Source organism: Zonotrichia albicollis, chromosome 4 (assembly GCF_047830755.1).
Source record: "Zonotrichia albicollis isolate bZonAlb1 chromosome 4, bZonAlb1.hap1, whole genome shotgun sequence".
Taxonomy (NCBI): Eukaryota; Metazoa; Chordata; class Aves; order Passeriformes; family Passerellidae; genus Zonotrichia; species Zonotrichia albicollis.
This window is the reverse complement of record NC_133822.1, coordinates 65,489,960-65,506,119: the sequence shown is the minus strand read 5'-3', so window position 1 is coordinate 65,506,119 and position 16,160 is coordinate 65,489,960. Positions and strand designations below refer to the sequence as shown.

The 16,160-nt window shown below is 37.3% G+C and overlaps 1 long non-coding RNA gene across 1 annotated transcript in view; it reads left to right on the top strand.

Moving 5' to 3' along the window:
* The window catches only part of LOC113458589 (uncharacterized), a 38,117-nt gene extending 34,632 nt beyond the window's left edge, over positions 1–3,485 (top strand). The window contains exon 3 of the long non-coding RNA XR_003378964.2: positions 305–3,485. This is a non-coding gene — a long non-coding RNA (uncharacterized LOC113458589). The remainder of the gene's footprint in view (positions 1–304) is intronic.
* The last annotated feature ends 12,675 nt before the right edge of the window (positions 3,486–16,160 follow it).

Sequence of the window (16,160 nt, the reverse complement as noted above, 5' to 3'; positions counted from 1 at the left end):
TCTCTATCACCATTAAAAATATTTTCGGTTCATTCTTACTTCTACTCTGAGTATGTGTTTACATGGGTTTTCTGTGCTTTTGATATATAAGTGTCAAAGCTGCTTAATTTCCTCCTGAGCTGTAGAACTGGGAATTGACATGAAATATCTGTCATTCTGTAGTGGCACCAAGGATCTTGGCCTTGAAAACTCTGTTGTTCATTCTTTCTACAAGAAGATATGCATTTTTCTGTAAAAAATATACAGAGCTTTTCAAAAGTAAGCAGGACCAGAGCCCAAATAAACTGTGTTTCTTTTGCTTCAGCATTACAGCCTGCTACCATGAATTTAAATTTCTACTGGACACCCAGGACTGCAAAGAATGCAGAGTTTCCATCACGTGTCCCTGGTTTTGGCTTCAAGTGCAACTTGCTATTAATTAAAGATTCCTGTCATGATCCTTAACACAGGGCAAAAAAAATATTTTGTCGTATACTCAGAAGTGAACAGATAGAAACAGTAATAAATATAGAAAATACAGAACATTCAGAAAAAATATTACTCTGCTCCCCTAGAAAGGAAACAAACATACTTCCTTCTGTACTTATAAGGGCGCAATAAAGAAAAAAAATGGCATTTTATTTACAAATATTTGTGCTTTCTGAGACCATGGGTGATTTGTAAAGTATACAGCTTTCATGATGCCTAACACAGTGACACAAGTTTTTCAAAGTACTAATTTCTGTCATAGAAATAAGTCCCCATTATGTACAACTTTTGCTGTTTTAAGCTAATCTCAACCAAGTAACAGACTACATTTAGAATTATTGATTACATTTTGTAGAAAGAGATGCAACTAAATATTTTGTTTCTATATATAATGAAAAGGCAGAAAAGGAGTATTATATAGCCATGGACAATGTTGGTTAAATGGAACATCAGTGGTTTGGACAGAAGCTAAATGTGATTAATAGACTAAGTTCTGCTTTTAGAGACAATGACAATCCTCTCATCAGGAGAATTTTATTTTACTGTAAGTATAAATTAAATATCCAAAACAAAGATTTTTAGAAATTTTGGTTTTCCAAGGTGTCCATGCAAATGGAAAAAAATCAAAAGTAGCATAATTCTGCAGTTCCCTAATGCCCAAATGCAAAATTGCTACTCTGACAATTTTTCTGCTCTATCTACTAGCTATATCAGGTCAGAAACCTCAGGTTCCCTTTTTGAAAAAGGCTTTGCTTAAACTAGCATTTGCACATATATTTTGATATACTTTAATCTCTATGTCAGACTGAAATATTATTACAGTTTTTAAGTCTGGGTATGAAATTCAAGTACAAGCAAGTATGCTATTTTGGATACAAGAGCAAAAATATATAAAATCTGGGTGAACAATTTCTTTCTACATTTGACTGAGAGTTAAGCAGGTGACCTTTTCCCCATTTCAAGAAATGTAAGCTTGTTGACAATAGAAGAATATTTTCTTTGAGTACTATACACACAAATACTTCCTAGATGATTGATCTGTAATGATAATGTTAATTAATATATTTCCTACATTTTTAATTACAATTTTCTTTTCCTGCACAGTCCCTATTACTCTGTGGGCTGGTTCTGGCTGGGATAGAGTTCATTTTCTCAGCAGAAGGTAGTTATGGGGCTGTGTTTGGGATTTGTGCTGGAAACTGTTGATTACAAAGAGATGTTTTAGCTACTTAGCAGTTCTTACACAGAGTCAAAGATTTTTCTGCTCTTCACATTATGCCACCAGCAAGGAGGGATAATGGAAGGGAACAAGAAGTTGGGAAGGGACACAGTCAGGACAGCTGATGCCAAATGACCCCAGGCATATTCCAAACCACATGGCATCATTCTCAGTATATACAGCTGGGGGAAGAAGAAGGAAGAGGGAATGTTTCGAGTGGTCACATTTATCTTCCCAAGTTGCTGCCACATGTGATGGAGCCCTGCTCTCCCTGAGATGGCTGAACACCTGTCTGCCCATGGAAAGTGGTGAATGAATTCCTTATTTTGCTTTATTTGTGTGGCTTTTCCTATCCCAATTGAACTGGTTTTGTCTCGATCCATGAGTTTTGTCATTTTTGCTTTTTTGACCCTCTCCCAATCTTACCACCTGGAAGTGAGCAAGCTTGGTGAGGGGCTTGGTTGACGGCTGGGCTTAAACCATGACATCCAGGGAAGTTATTCAGAGCTACAGAAAGGTTACCTTCTCCCTTCAGGCAGAAATACCAGGGAGGGATAAATTCTTTGTGTCACAGAGCTACCTCACTCCTGGTGCTTCTTTCAGGCCTGAATATGCACTAATAAGAATATAGTGAGCACCAAATGTGGAATAACAGAGTAAATAAATCCATTTTCTACTTTCTTTTCTGATGAAAACATATAGATATATCATACATAGTATAGCATGTTGCATTTTGGTGCTTTTTAAAAAATTATTTAAATTTTTGTTATTTTTTTTTATCTTGAACCTGCTAAAATAGAAGTAAAAGAATCCTCCTATGTAATTTTGGTTCATATTAAATAAGAAGAAAAGACAGACTTATTTTTAACAATCTTCTGAACATCACCTTTAAGAGCGTTTGGCTTCTGTATTTTAAACCCTTTTAGTTACTTTTATGATGGCCACTGGTGTATGTACATCCAGACAAATATGTGCTAATAGAAGCCATAAATTCTTGCCTTAATGTAGACAGGTGGCAGAGCAAACAAAATACTGTCTTTATTCCTGCCTGATAAATGCCACCATAATATTGCTATTTATTCTCAAAGAAGAAATTTGCTTCCTGTATGAGTTTTCTTTTCCACTTGTGGGCCACATCTTGCCTGTGCAAATCGACAACAAATTTCATAAGGAAAAATTAAATGAAGAACTGATATTTCTCACTTAAAAAAATTAAATAAGCTTTATAAGGCTCTTTTAAAATGTCCTATGAAGGAATAGTTGATAATATAAATGTATGTTTCATTCGTAGTTTATAGCCATATAATTTCTCGCACTGAGCTGAAGGGTAATTAAGCTGGGCTCAAGTAAAAACTTTACTAAAGGTCAGACTGTCTGGGCTGGCACTGTTTAGGTCACAAAATTATGGGGCCAAGTGAGAAAACATGTAATGTAATGATGAAGAAATTTGTATCATACATATGACTTTTTAACATGTACACATTAAAAAGACATTGTTGTTTTGGGGCTGTTAGAAAGGTCATTTGTGTTCCTCTGAAATGCTTGTTTTACTAGAAAAAAGATGATCTAGTATTAGGTCTGCCAAGTCCTAATGTTGGAAGTGTAAGTAACTGCTTCATTTTTTGGAGGGGGTAATGCAGTTTTTCTTCAAACAAGTCTTGTTTGAATTCTCCTTTTGTTCCTCCTTTTAATTTCTTTTTGTTTTGTTTCCCTGTAGTAATTCTATTGTTACATAAATTAAGTATTTGGATTTAATTATAACTTGTATTGCTGAAATGAGCAAGGTGTGTTTTAAATAAAGAGCCTTACACAAGAATAATGGCATGTGATTCAATTTACCTTTAAAAATATTATTTGTTGTTTCTGGTATAAATCTCAGTTTGCTCTAGGGTAGTATTGTAAATTATTCAAAGAGCAACTTATCTTGGAGAAAACCCCAAATTCACGCCAGAAAAATCAATTCTTTATAAAGACGCTAACAGCAAAATACATTATTAATTACTTTTTTATTGTGACAGTTCTCCTCAGAGAAAAAAAAAAACAAAAACAAAAACAAAACAACAAAACAAAACTCTCTCACACCTAAGATTCAGGGATTCATATATTTTTAATTTTCTTGTAGATCAAAAACATGATTAGGTGCAGCTGTTGAAGTCTCATTCAGTGCTGGGAGCTTGTGCACTGTCATTGTCACTGTCTAGACACAGCTGGGGAGGAGCTGGGAGTCACCTCCCTGAGCAGAGCATGGGTGGGGATGCTGGGATGCTGCTACCGCACCAAACCCGGCCTCTTCCTCCCTAAATGCTGCAGAGGGATGCTGATGATGCTGCTGCCACACCAAACCCGGCCTCTTCCTCCCTAAATGCTGCAGAGGGATGCTGATGATGCTGCTGCCACACCAAACCCGGCCTCTTCCTTCCCAAATGCTCTGCGGTCTCTCAGCCTCATTGACTTGGAGCAGTGAAACTGATGTGTCCATGTGACATGTGCGAGGAACTAATTGAATTTTTTGGATGAAATTTCTCTAAGTACTGAACAGATATGCAGGGATTTGCTTTCTTCTCTTCTTTCTTTGTAACATTTAATAACATGTAGCCATATGGCCATTTTTCTTGGGTTTGAGTATCTAATGATCAAATTCTACTGCTGCTATTTGGCTAACAGCTAAAAAGTCTAAAATAAATGTGTGACCTTGACATTCAGATACCTACTGCAAATGCAGATGAAAGTGCTGGAAGAATATATCTCCAAGCTTTTTTTGGTTTTTTTCCCCCAATAATACAGAGAAGGTTTCTATTAACTGAGAGTCAGAAAGAGATAACATCTTTCTTGTCCAGGTTTCTACAATAACTTTTACTAAGTAAAGGCAGCAGAAGTAATAAGTGTAACAGTATTAAGAAGAGGACAAAGGAGATTGCTTCCTAAAATTGCATTGATTGTTAAAATCACTCACTCCATCGCTAGCAATATGCATTTTGACAAGCACCATAACTGCTTGTTAACTGACGAACCCAGTCAGAAATGCAGATCAAATAGTACTTAAACTAGTTTGGAAAATTAAAAAGGAATTTTATGTGGTTTTGTTTGTTTGGGCAGGCAGTAAAGGAAACACACACTGAGACAGAAAGGGTATTTGGGTAAAGTTATCCCATATTTTCCCAAGCAGGAAGAGGAGTTCAGGAGGCAGAAACATGAGACAGGATGAGGTGAGGATGTCATGGAAAAAGGGAAATCTGGGGCATGCTGTCAAAGCCAATGCATGCTAGGAATGAAGTGTGTGTGTGTGTGTGTGTCTGTGTGTCTGTGTGTCTGTGTGTCTGTGTGTCTGTGTCTGTGTGTCTGTGTGTGTGTGTGTGTGTGTAATATCTGCTTTCCTTCATGAAAATAAAGGCAATGAAGGTCCTTGCCTCTCCAGCTGTCTCATGGATTCTCTACATACTTTCCCAAGTAAACTGGGAGTCTTTGCATACCTTTCTTTTACAGGAAAGAAGATCTGATGGATCCTCTTGCCACTGCAGGCATCCCAAGTTCTCTCCCTTCTCCCTGTCTGATCTCAGTGGCCAGTGGTCTGATGCCAGTTTGATGGTCCTTCTCTCTTCAGAAAAAGATGCACGTGGGGAAGGAAGAGAGGAGGAAAAGGGAGGGTTGAACATTTCCACTGAGCCTTGGGTGTTCTCAAGGAGCAGGGGCTGCAGGATCTAGGGTCTCTGGTATATTAAAATTGCCTGAGCCCTTCTCTCTGTTACCGTCTTACTGACTGCTATGACATAACTACATGATGCAAACAACCCCAAAGTCTCGCTGTGTCAGCTACTAACACCTGACAGGATCACGGACTGTAAGCAAGAAATCCCAAGCAGGGAGGATGAGGACCCATCAAAGAGAATGAAGCCGTTTACACCCCTCAGCACGGCATTGTTTTCTTTCTGTACTCATCCCCAGAGGTGTTTTCATTAAAAAAAATCTCCTGCTGAAAGGATGGGAGCATTTAACACCTACTGAAGAAGTTCTCTTGACGTGTTGATTTCTTCCAGACTGACTAGATGCCCTGCAGTAGTACAAAAGTACTTTAGCTGCCTTAAAATTGTAACTCCTCAAGGTGCTGGAGAGAAGATTGAGTTACTGGAACCTCCTCCCTCTCATTTTCACCCGTTGGAGCCTTGCTTGTCTTAACTGTCTGGAAAGGCGCAAGATCCAGCGATGTAAATGAAATCTAAGTTAAAATCATTTACCCCTAAGCACTCAGGATGCAGAGATCTCTGGCCTTGACTGTTTAGCACGTACTGAATCCTTTTGAGGAAAAATATAGTTTGTTGATGTTGTTAAGGGCATTCCATATGTCTTCACATTTGCACCTGAGCAGGTGCTAACTGATCTAATGATATCCCAAGAGCCCTATTTCGTTAATATCACAAGTAAAAGAAAAAAAAAATCGAAGGACTTTATCTAATCTCCCTGAAACCAGTCTAATCTAGGACAATCTGTCCTTGGTCTCCCAAGTCTAGACAGAACTTTAGATAGTGATATTATGAGCTATTAGAGCTTAAAATCTTTGCAGTACTGATCCTTAAAGCCATGATGAATGGACTTTACCAAGACATCATTCTGCACTGTGTCCACATCAATGTTCCTCACCCTGTATCCACTATTGCCACCAACAGCACGAGATCATTTGACTCCCACTCACCTTCTGAGCTTTTCTGCTGTTGGTCACTCTTTCCTTTCTTTGGGGAGCAGAGGCAGATATAATCTTTCTTTTGAAATGTTACAGAGCAGAAATGTTCTAATCAGACTTTAGCTCTCCCCCAGCCCAAACAGCTCATGCAGTTAACAGAGTTAAGGCAGATATCTACCTTTTAGCTTGTTTCTGCATTTGCCCACTTGTCAGTTTTCTAATTGCCATTCCACAGGCCTTCCCAAACCCTTTAGAGGTGATCCAAAGTACATCTGGGAAGACTCTTGCTCTGATGTGCTCCTATTATATACAACAAATAGTTATTCCTACATTCCCTGAACTTGCCTGATTTCAGTCCAAAAGGATGTAAATACTTGCCTCCAGCTCACTGATTTTTCTGAAAGTCAAGTTTGCTTTCATTATGTTCACACTTCACTTGATGGCAACATTAATTTCCAAAGTCAAGATAATCAAGACCTGAGACTCTTTCTTTCTCTCTGGTTTAGCAAGATAACTGCTGGCAAAGCGAAGCAGGTTTCACTCTTACCAACTGGTAAGAGTGAAAATAGCAATGGATAAGGAGATGGAGGGGAAACCTGACAATATGGTATGGCTTGATTTTCATTTTAACAAGACAGTTATAGGCAAAAACCCCACAGAATTCATATTTATCAGCAGTAATAGTTTTTACAAGATATTTGAATGACTCTTTAACCCTTTGCTCTAACAGGGGCATGTAGGCTTCACAGGCACCTATGTATGTGGTAGATGAAATTTTGCTACTTGTGATACTAGAGTACTAATGAAATGAAGCTGGAAACATTAAGTTAGGCAGTGAAAGATCTCCTCCAGCAGCTCCATTCTGCCAGGGAAGTCCACTTGTGTAGCTTGAAAGAAAGACCTACATTACACACCTGCTTTTATCAATGTTTTCTGCTTTTGTGTGTCTTCTGTTGTAGCAAATCAACTGGGGCTTGTACAGTTTCCTGTTAGAAGTGATATGGTTCCTCTGACTAGATTTTTTTTTTTTTTTTGGTTGATGAAGAGGAGATGAGATTAGCTATCAAGGGATGCTGTCAAGGGATAAAAATAGAGTAATGTGTACATGCCTAAAGAAGTAAAAATAAGCCCATGTGTGTGACAAAGGTGGGCTGGTCCCATTGGCTGCTCTTGTCCAAGGTTATAGTATAAGTTAATGCAGATGGTTGTTGAACAGACTGGGGCCATCCAGCAACACCTAGCAATATCTAGCAACATCTAGCATCTGTTCACCTAGCAATGTCAGATAAGAGGGCAGTTGCCTCTAAAAGCCACTTACATATTAATCCACTCAACAGTTTTCTGCTTGTACATCTGGGACTGAGGCAGGATCAGACTCTAGCCATGACCTCACATAATCCTCCTTCTGTAGTGAAACCCTTGCATAATGCAGAAGAATATTTGCAGTGTCAGGGTCATGCCACAGCAGTGCAAAGAGTCAGAAGTTGCATGACTTGTAAGAGTCATGCAGTCCCTCTTGTAAGAGATAGATTTGGGAAGCCCTAAGCAAGGCTGTTCCCAGATGTAAGGTCACTATCACACAACAATAGTGTCCCTGTGAGGTGCTCCAAGAGACAATCATCACATTTGACCATTAGATTATCAAAATGGATATTGTAACAACATAGTGTTGAGTTTGAAAGGAAATTATTTGCATACCTGAGCCAAGAAAAATTTTCCAGTAACAGCAGGAAGATCCAACTTGGATGCCTACAAAGTTCTGTGAGTTAATAATGGCCAGGCAGAGGGCCAGTAAAAATAGATGGTATTGTTTCAAAAAATATATATTCATCCCTTGCCCCTTACACTTTACATGCTGTTTGTCTTTCTGGACTGCAAGTGCTTCAGAGCACAGCTGCATATTACTTACTTAATACTTACTTACATATTACTTACTTAATCAACAGTTGCTAATGATAAATAGGAGTAATATAAAACATTAATGGCTTTTTACCCATGTCTGCCTCTGGCTCTCAGTGAGGTACTTCACTTGTTACTGCTGCATCTGACCGTATGTTCCCAGGGCAATGCCTCTAAAGTCTTCACAGCAGCAATACACCTGGGACATGAACACTGCTGGCAAATCCCTGAAGCTGGGGCTGGAGGCAAGAGACAGAGTAACCAAGAGATAGTCAAGAGATCTATGAAACCAAAGGGTGTGGTGTGAAAATGGTAAAGAGTAGTGAAGAGATAAGAAATCCAGGTAGCTAAAGATGATCCCTGGGGCAAGGAACAGGCAGGAACAGAGCAAACTTGTCAAGATGGATAACAGTGAGATTCTACAAAACACAACAAGCAGCTGACACAGTGATAAGATTGGTTTTACAAGCCAACACTTAATACCAGTTTTGGCCAAATGACTGTCTGCAGTTCAGTCATCTTGATGAACAGAGCAGCGTCTACCACACTCTGGCAAGAACTTGGGGCTGATATTAAATTCTTCCCAGAAAACAGTAATAAGATATTCACCTCTTACATGTTCCTACACAATGATGATGTAGCAGGATGCTGATGTATTAAAAACACATTGAAAACAAGCAACGTTTTGCAAGTCTTTGCACCCCACTGTAATAATAAACAGTAATTGGTCATTGTCATTTTCCCATATTTTTCCTTCTGAATCTTTAGAGGAATATTTTACACCAGAGCATTCAGGTCTCCTTAGCTTTCAACAAGCTGCTGTAGTTACTTCCACAGAAATGGTAAATTTTCAAAAAATCACTTCTTTTTTTTATTTATATAATAAAGATTCAAACAGGAATGATTGTACAAAATTCTAGTGCCCATGTAATTCACAAGACCGGACTGCCACAATGAATCCCAAAATCTGCAAGGCAATTTTTTTTCCCTCATTATTCTTCACTTTCTAGTTTTAATGCCATTCAGTTTCATTAGTATTCCTTCACTATGTTGTCAGTCTGCATTACTGGGGTGGTTTGGAAGACCCTCAACAAAAGAATTCTTGCGTGTGCTACAACCCTCACCCTTTGTACCTTCATTCAGTGCCCAGTAAAACGAATTTCTAAATGCCTGCATATTGCAGGAAACCAACCCTTAATGAATCTTAGGGTGCAAGTCTAAACAGATGACAGTACTTTCCAATCTGCTATGGAGACAATGTGTTTTAATTAAGTATAAGATTTAATACAATTTTCACTCCTTATACAAAAATGCACGGTGATTAACAGACGGCTGACAAGACAACTCTAATAATTTCTGATTAAAACTTTTGTTTAGCATTTTCAGTCACTCTCTACAGGGAATTAATTACTGGAAATGAAAAAAATGAAGGTTCATGCCAGTTAATATCCTTAAGAAAGTGGAAGGTAATCAACTGTATAAATTACAGTGGCATATGCAGGCCAGCCTGTGGTCAAAATTTGAACATACACCAGTCAGCGTTTGAGATGGTTAGACTGAAACGCGTGTGAAGCATAAATCTGTTGCAAGTAGCTGCTCCATAGTTTTAGGTAATCAGTGAGCAGCTGTATCAGATAAAGATGCCATTGCAACTTTTCTTCACTATGTGATTTTTTTAAAATGACATTTACGAATTTAAAATGGCCACTACTGTAGTTGCAAAGCATATATTTACATAACCCTTTCATACCCCATATTGCTCTTTAAATAAGCAAATCACCTTCTAGGGCAAATCTACATGGAAATATACATAAGAACCAGACATCAGGGTGTGGTAACTACTGATCTACCTACCCAGACCAGGGTTTCAGTTGAAAACTGAAACTATTCCAGCTAAATTGGGGTAACAGGTACTCCAACAAATGTTCCCAAACAGGCTTTATATAAAACTAGTGACGAAAGAGAAAATGAACGACTTTTTATTATCTATAGTTCTCAAAGAGGTGTTAGTTCAAAAACTTACCTGGGAAAATGTACTTGCAGAAAGTTTGATTAGACAATCTCTTAATCTGACATCTGTGATTCTGGAGTGTTTTGCTCCTCTGAGTTGATTGCATTAACTTGAGTCAGTTAACAGCATTGTAAATGTTCATCTAGATATGTCAAGATACTTTAATTTCAACACAAATGTTTGTATTTTTTCCCAGGTCTAAGCCAATTGGCAATCAATTATATTCAATTTTAGCAGCTGGAGTGCAGAAGCACAGTACTGGAGAACAAACATATGCCCTCTGGGCATGGTAATCTTTCCCTGCAGAAAACCAGCACCAGGTCATTTGATGCCTTATCACTATGATACTTGAAGTATCTTCCATTCCAGTTTGTCACCACTGCCACACAAGTCTTGTACTGGCCACCTGCAAGATCTGGGAGAACTCAAATGTGCACTTCTGATAATCTTGTGTTGTCCAGGGATTCTTTATGACTTTTTAATATTGCCTTGATATTGCCTTGCACCACCATTTGTGGTGCCCAGTTGTCAGTGAGCTTCAACTGAACTAATCTGTTCATTTCAGAAAACATACTGTAAGAGTTTGAAATATTATATATATAGATAGCCATACATATGAACTTGTATCATTTGAAATTTCCATTAAAGAAATTCAGCATATTGCAAGAAAACAAAAATTGGTCAGAAAGAGTAAATAATTTCAGGTCTGTTAATAACTTGGCTAAATATTCAGTATTGTCAACTATATTACTTTGTTCTGGAATTAAGAAAGTTATAAGATTGCAGTGAGATGTAAACAAAAGTTGCCATCATATATATATATATATTAATAATCAGTGAATGAAGTCTCTAAAGGATTCTGAAAACTATCTGAGCGAAAAGAACCCCTGGCACCAGTGCAGTTTTTGCCATGATGACAGTTTTAAAATAATACTAAATAATAAGGAGGTAACTTAGTAAAGAATATGAAAGTATGTACTATTTTTTCTGAAACTGTGACTCACCCATGTTGCCCTCATCACCTGTATCAGTAGGAGTTTGTCACAGGCCATAAAAGGAGTTGGATTGTGACACTAGTTGGTGACATAGAAAGTCTTTTCAGCAGAGGAAAAGAGAGGTACAAATTATGATCAACATTGTTATGAACCCTTTTTCGCACCAACAGGCAGTTACATGGGGAAAAAGAACTGGTGCTTTTTAGCATGATCTAACCAACTGAGCTAATTTCAGGGGTGAGTAACTAACTGCCTTCTTTGTGGTATTAACAAAAATGCCATCAAGGACTCAGGTTTTGAGATAATTTTTATGCTCTGCTTTTCTTTCAAGCTACCTTGCCCCTGCTTTCCAAATAACATTTGTTGTCTTACAGAGAGGTGCAGCTATGACTTCTGAAAGACAGAAGGGCTTCTTTCTCCTTTTTCTACTACTTTTCAGCATTGCAGGAAGGTTTCCTTTACAACTTCAGGTTTTCTTGTTTATTTTCTCTCTAGGGCAGACACTCTTTTTTCACAAGATAAGGGATATCTCTTTAGTCATCACACAGACATAACCTCTCTTGAAATGATTGGAATTTTTGGACAAGAACTGCAGAATTGGGTCCTATATCACCAAAAGTATTTTGGCTAGGAGTTGTCAGGGGAAATAGTGATCCTCAGAGACTAGAGCTACTTGAGTGCATCACCACAACAAGCACTAAACTGGAAACAGTGCATCTTTAAAATGCACTCAAAAATCATGGTTTAGATAGGGACTAACCAAGATTTTCAAGATCAGTTGCAGAAGTTAAGTACATTGGAATCCTACATAATAAACTGTGAATATTGATAAAAATATCCTAGAGAGCTCATGCCTGCTGAGGAGAATCAAAATGGCAGAGAAATAGGAAAATCATAGAGCTTGAGATAAAACAATAAATGAAATTATGATAACTCATTTGCATTATTTTTTCTCACTGCCACATATATTTTCTTCATTAATAGCTATAAAGCATCATCATTGATTAACAATTCTGAAATGTTTAATGTATTTTCTCATTTGCAAATGTACCTGTGAAGCTGGTTAAAAAGTAGGGCATACTGTTGAGATATATAAATATGGTCATAAATTAAGTTTTGACCTGTGTAGGATTCTGAGTGACCTTAGTTCTTTCACTTCATCAGTACTTGATGCCTCACAAACAAATGCTCAACATCTGATTTGAAGAAAAGCCACTTAAAATAATTTGCATGTGAGGTTAAAAATAGCAAGATTTGTCATGTTCTTTACTAATTCCTTGTTGCAGAAGTTATCAAATAGAGATTAGGGGGTATGCTCGATGAAGACTGACCAGAGAAAATTTTGTTTTTACACGTTTCCTTTCTTCAGCAGTACCATGTATCTTCCATCACATCCCAGACCCAAGAGGTTGTGCATATTCCCTCTCTTGTGCTGGGTTGCTATCAGAGAGATCAGTTTATTGATCTCAATACCAATGCACCAGCAAAAGGAAAGGATATTGGGAGGAACAATTTAGCTGACTTTGGCTATGAGAAAAGGTCAGTGGCCCCATAGCCTCACCATCACGAGAAAATCTGTCACCATTGCTATTGATTAGGTCAAATCTGCATGAAAAAGTTTTGGTTTTGCCAGTAGCAAAGCCAGCACTGTCAATAAATTTTGTATTGGTTCAAGTAGCAGCTGAATATTGTGACTGAAATCTGTCTTCGTAATTCAAGATCATTAGGCTGAAGAAATTCAAGGTAATTTTAAAATAGCTGTATCTTCTAGATGATTTCTGAAAAATGTGTGTTTCTAAAAATATTGATTTGCTATACTACACAGTCTGCTTACTCTGGTGTTCAGCTAACCTTACAGATATAAAACTCTTCCTTACCACAACTTAATCTGCCTTCCTGTTGATTAAGTTTTTTATCCATTTATATCTGCCCAGACAATAGACAAATTTCCCTCTGCAAAGCAGTGATCTCTTACATTTTTCTATGCGGGTAAATCTTAATATTTTAAGGATTTTGATATTACTTAGAAGTTATAAACAAACAAACTAACTAACTAACTAACTAACTAACTAACTACCCTCCTCTCCCTTCCCCTCTGTCCACCCCAAAATCTTTGCATGCAGTCTTGAACACAGGAGTATTTCCCCACAGGTAATGGACATCTTTCCATAGGATGATCTTGAAAGAGACTTTTCCCTTTCATGACTATATTAGGCTTGGAAAATTCTGGAAAAGAAATACATTAGGGAGAATCATCACTCCAATCTTTTATAACATATTTATATATTTTAATTCAAATAGACTGATATTTGATGCTTATATTTTCCTGTCCTAAAAGAAAGGAAGAAGAAAAGGGGAGAGAGAAACTTCAACCCTGAAACCAGTTCATTCATAATTACCAGAGTAAATTTCTCAAGCAAAACTTTTCTTATTTTTACAAAAGAGCTTTTTTTTTAGTAGCACTAACCTACAGACAAAAAAAAAAAAAAACAAAAAAATCCACCTAGCTATTACACAGACAATTATTCATAAAATAATAAAACACTTTCTTCAAGATTCAGTAACAGTACATAATTGAGCAAAATACCAAAATACTTCAGTTTTCAGTATAATTTTCTGTAATCTTTCTGTACTCCTAAGTGGAGACTTACAGTGACTGCTGAGTCAATAATAGTAAACAAAGAATCATATTGATCCACAAGTCACTTTTCTGACTGTGACTTAATTCTAATTTGGATGTTTAACACAGACTTACCTGAGAAACAGTGCAAGTCAAAGTATGCATCTCACTAATTCTCTTAGTGGACTAGTATAAGCAGCTTTTTACATAATGGTTTGTGGAGTCAATTAGCAGAGTATTAGCCATAATAGATAACGTTCTTACTAAGACCATATTAATTAGAGCTTAAACACAGCTAATCTGAGACCTATATTGAATTTATATTATTATGTAAGCAGAATGTTTCCGCAGGCAAGTAATTTCCTTCACAGCATTTTAAGGAAAAGGAAATCCCAGCATCTGAGATATAAAAATGCCGATTTTATCAGAGTATGGCAAACCACTTAATGTTTCTTAAAACTTGAGTGTGCCAGGCTGTATCACAAATAATAATTACGAGCAGTAAAGGACAGAAAGATTGAATACCTTTTAAATTTGTTGGAAGAAAAGGGGTGGAATTGCAAGCTAACAAAATATCTGCAAGAATTTAATGGATGCATTTTCTGCTCCTCATTTTGCCTTGAGTTACACCTCAGCTCTGGAGTTCTCTAGTCACTTCTCTTCATCAAAAAAAGAGCTAGCATGTCTATGCGGACCCATTTTTTAATGATAACACAAATTCACCAGTTATGAGACAAACTTTCTCTGAAAATAATTAGGAATCTTCTCTTATTCAGATGAAAATTAATTTTTAGTTGCATGGATTTGTGGCCTCCTTATCACTTTGTTCAGTAGTTCTGCAATATAATCAAACCTTATTACGTCTCTGGCAAATCAGCTACCTAAAGAAATGCTGTAGGCAAAAACAAATTAAATTTTTAAATCACATGAAAGTCAGTAATTGCAAATTTACAAGCAGAGAAAATTTTGGGGCAGTATCAAAAATTGTATTGCAATGAAAGTAAAACGCTGCCATCTTGACCTCTGCTACGAATTGTGGCATCACTGCTGTTAGTAGAAAAAATTCCACTAATATGAGGCTGATAGGGCCACAACATTCTGTTGTTACACCACTGAGAATTATTGCCCATCTGCATGCCAGAAGACAAGTGACTCTCATGGTTGCTGAAATGAAGTGGAAGAATGAGGGCTAATATGGCTGTAAATGCTCATGCCAAGAGTCATGTAGGTGACTGGGGCACACCAGGCAGGTTAGCACTGAGACATCAGATGCAGATTTGACAATCTTTTGAATACATAATCCCCTCTCCCCATTTTTATTGAGATTTTTGCATTTGTAGCAATTTAAAATTTTTCACTTTTAGTGAAATATCCCTTCAAGCATTATGGGATAATTAAGTATCAGCCATACTCACTCATATCTAAACATATCAACCAGCAGTGCTTTAAAATCTCCCCAATTTACGCATCATTATTTTTGGAACATGTACTTTAATTTCACCAACAGAGGTCACTAAACCACTGAGAACCATAGAACAGTGTTTGGTGGGAACACACCCTAGTCAATCTTCCTAACATCTTTTGATAGTTATTTTCAAAGGGCTCTTATTCAGCTGCTTCAGGAAATATAAGGTCAATTAACAAAAAGAGAGAAAAAAAAAAAGAAGACAGTGTATGCTTATGCACTCAGGGAAATGAGCTTTACTCAGGATATGAATTACACAAAACACTACATTGTTAAAGATATTTCAGCACTAGAATTTATTTTAAATATCTATTATGAAGCCAGTAGCATACATACATGCATAGGTATGAGTAGTGTTAAATCAATTTTTCAAGATTAAAACAGGCCCTGATTTAAACTATAGTGTTTTGGATGACCTGCTGAATTTTACTTTTCAAGCTTTGTGCTGTGGAAAACCAACCTAGTGGGGAGAGAGTATGAAGAGGAGGATCCCAGAGAAATAACATTTAATGGCATTAATATCAGATAGAAGCACAGGAGAAACCAAGAGCTGTCACAGACTTGCTCATTTTGGCAGAAACACTCAGCTAATGGAACTGTATTAACACATCATTTTCCAACTTTCAACTGTAATGAAAAGCTATTTTTACAAATCATTACTTTCAGAATATGGTGTTTCAGCCACATGGCTTCTATTAGTGTGCAGGGGAGTTTCACAAGCAAAGCTGCCTGTGCAGCACTGAAAGTGCACCTTTTATGTTGAGCTAATCCCAGAGGGGAGTCAGCACTCGTGCCCGTGTCCTTTTGA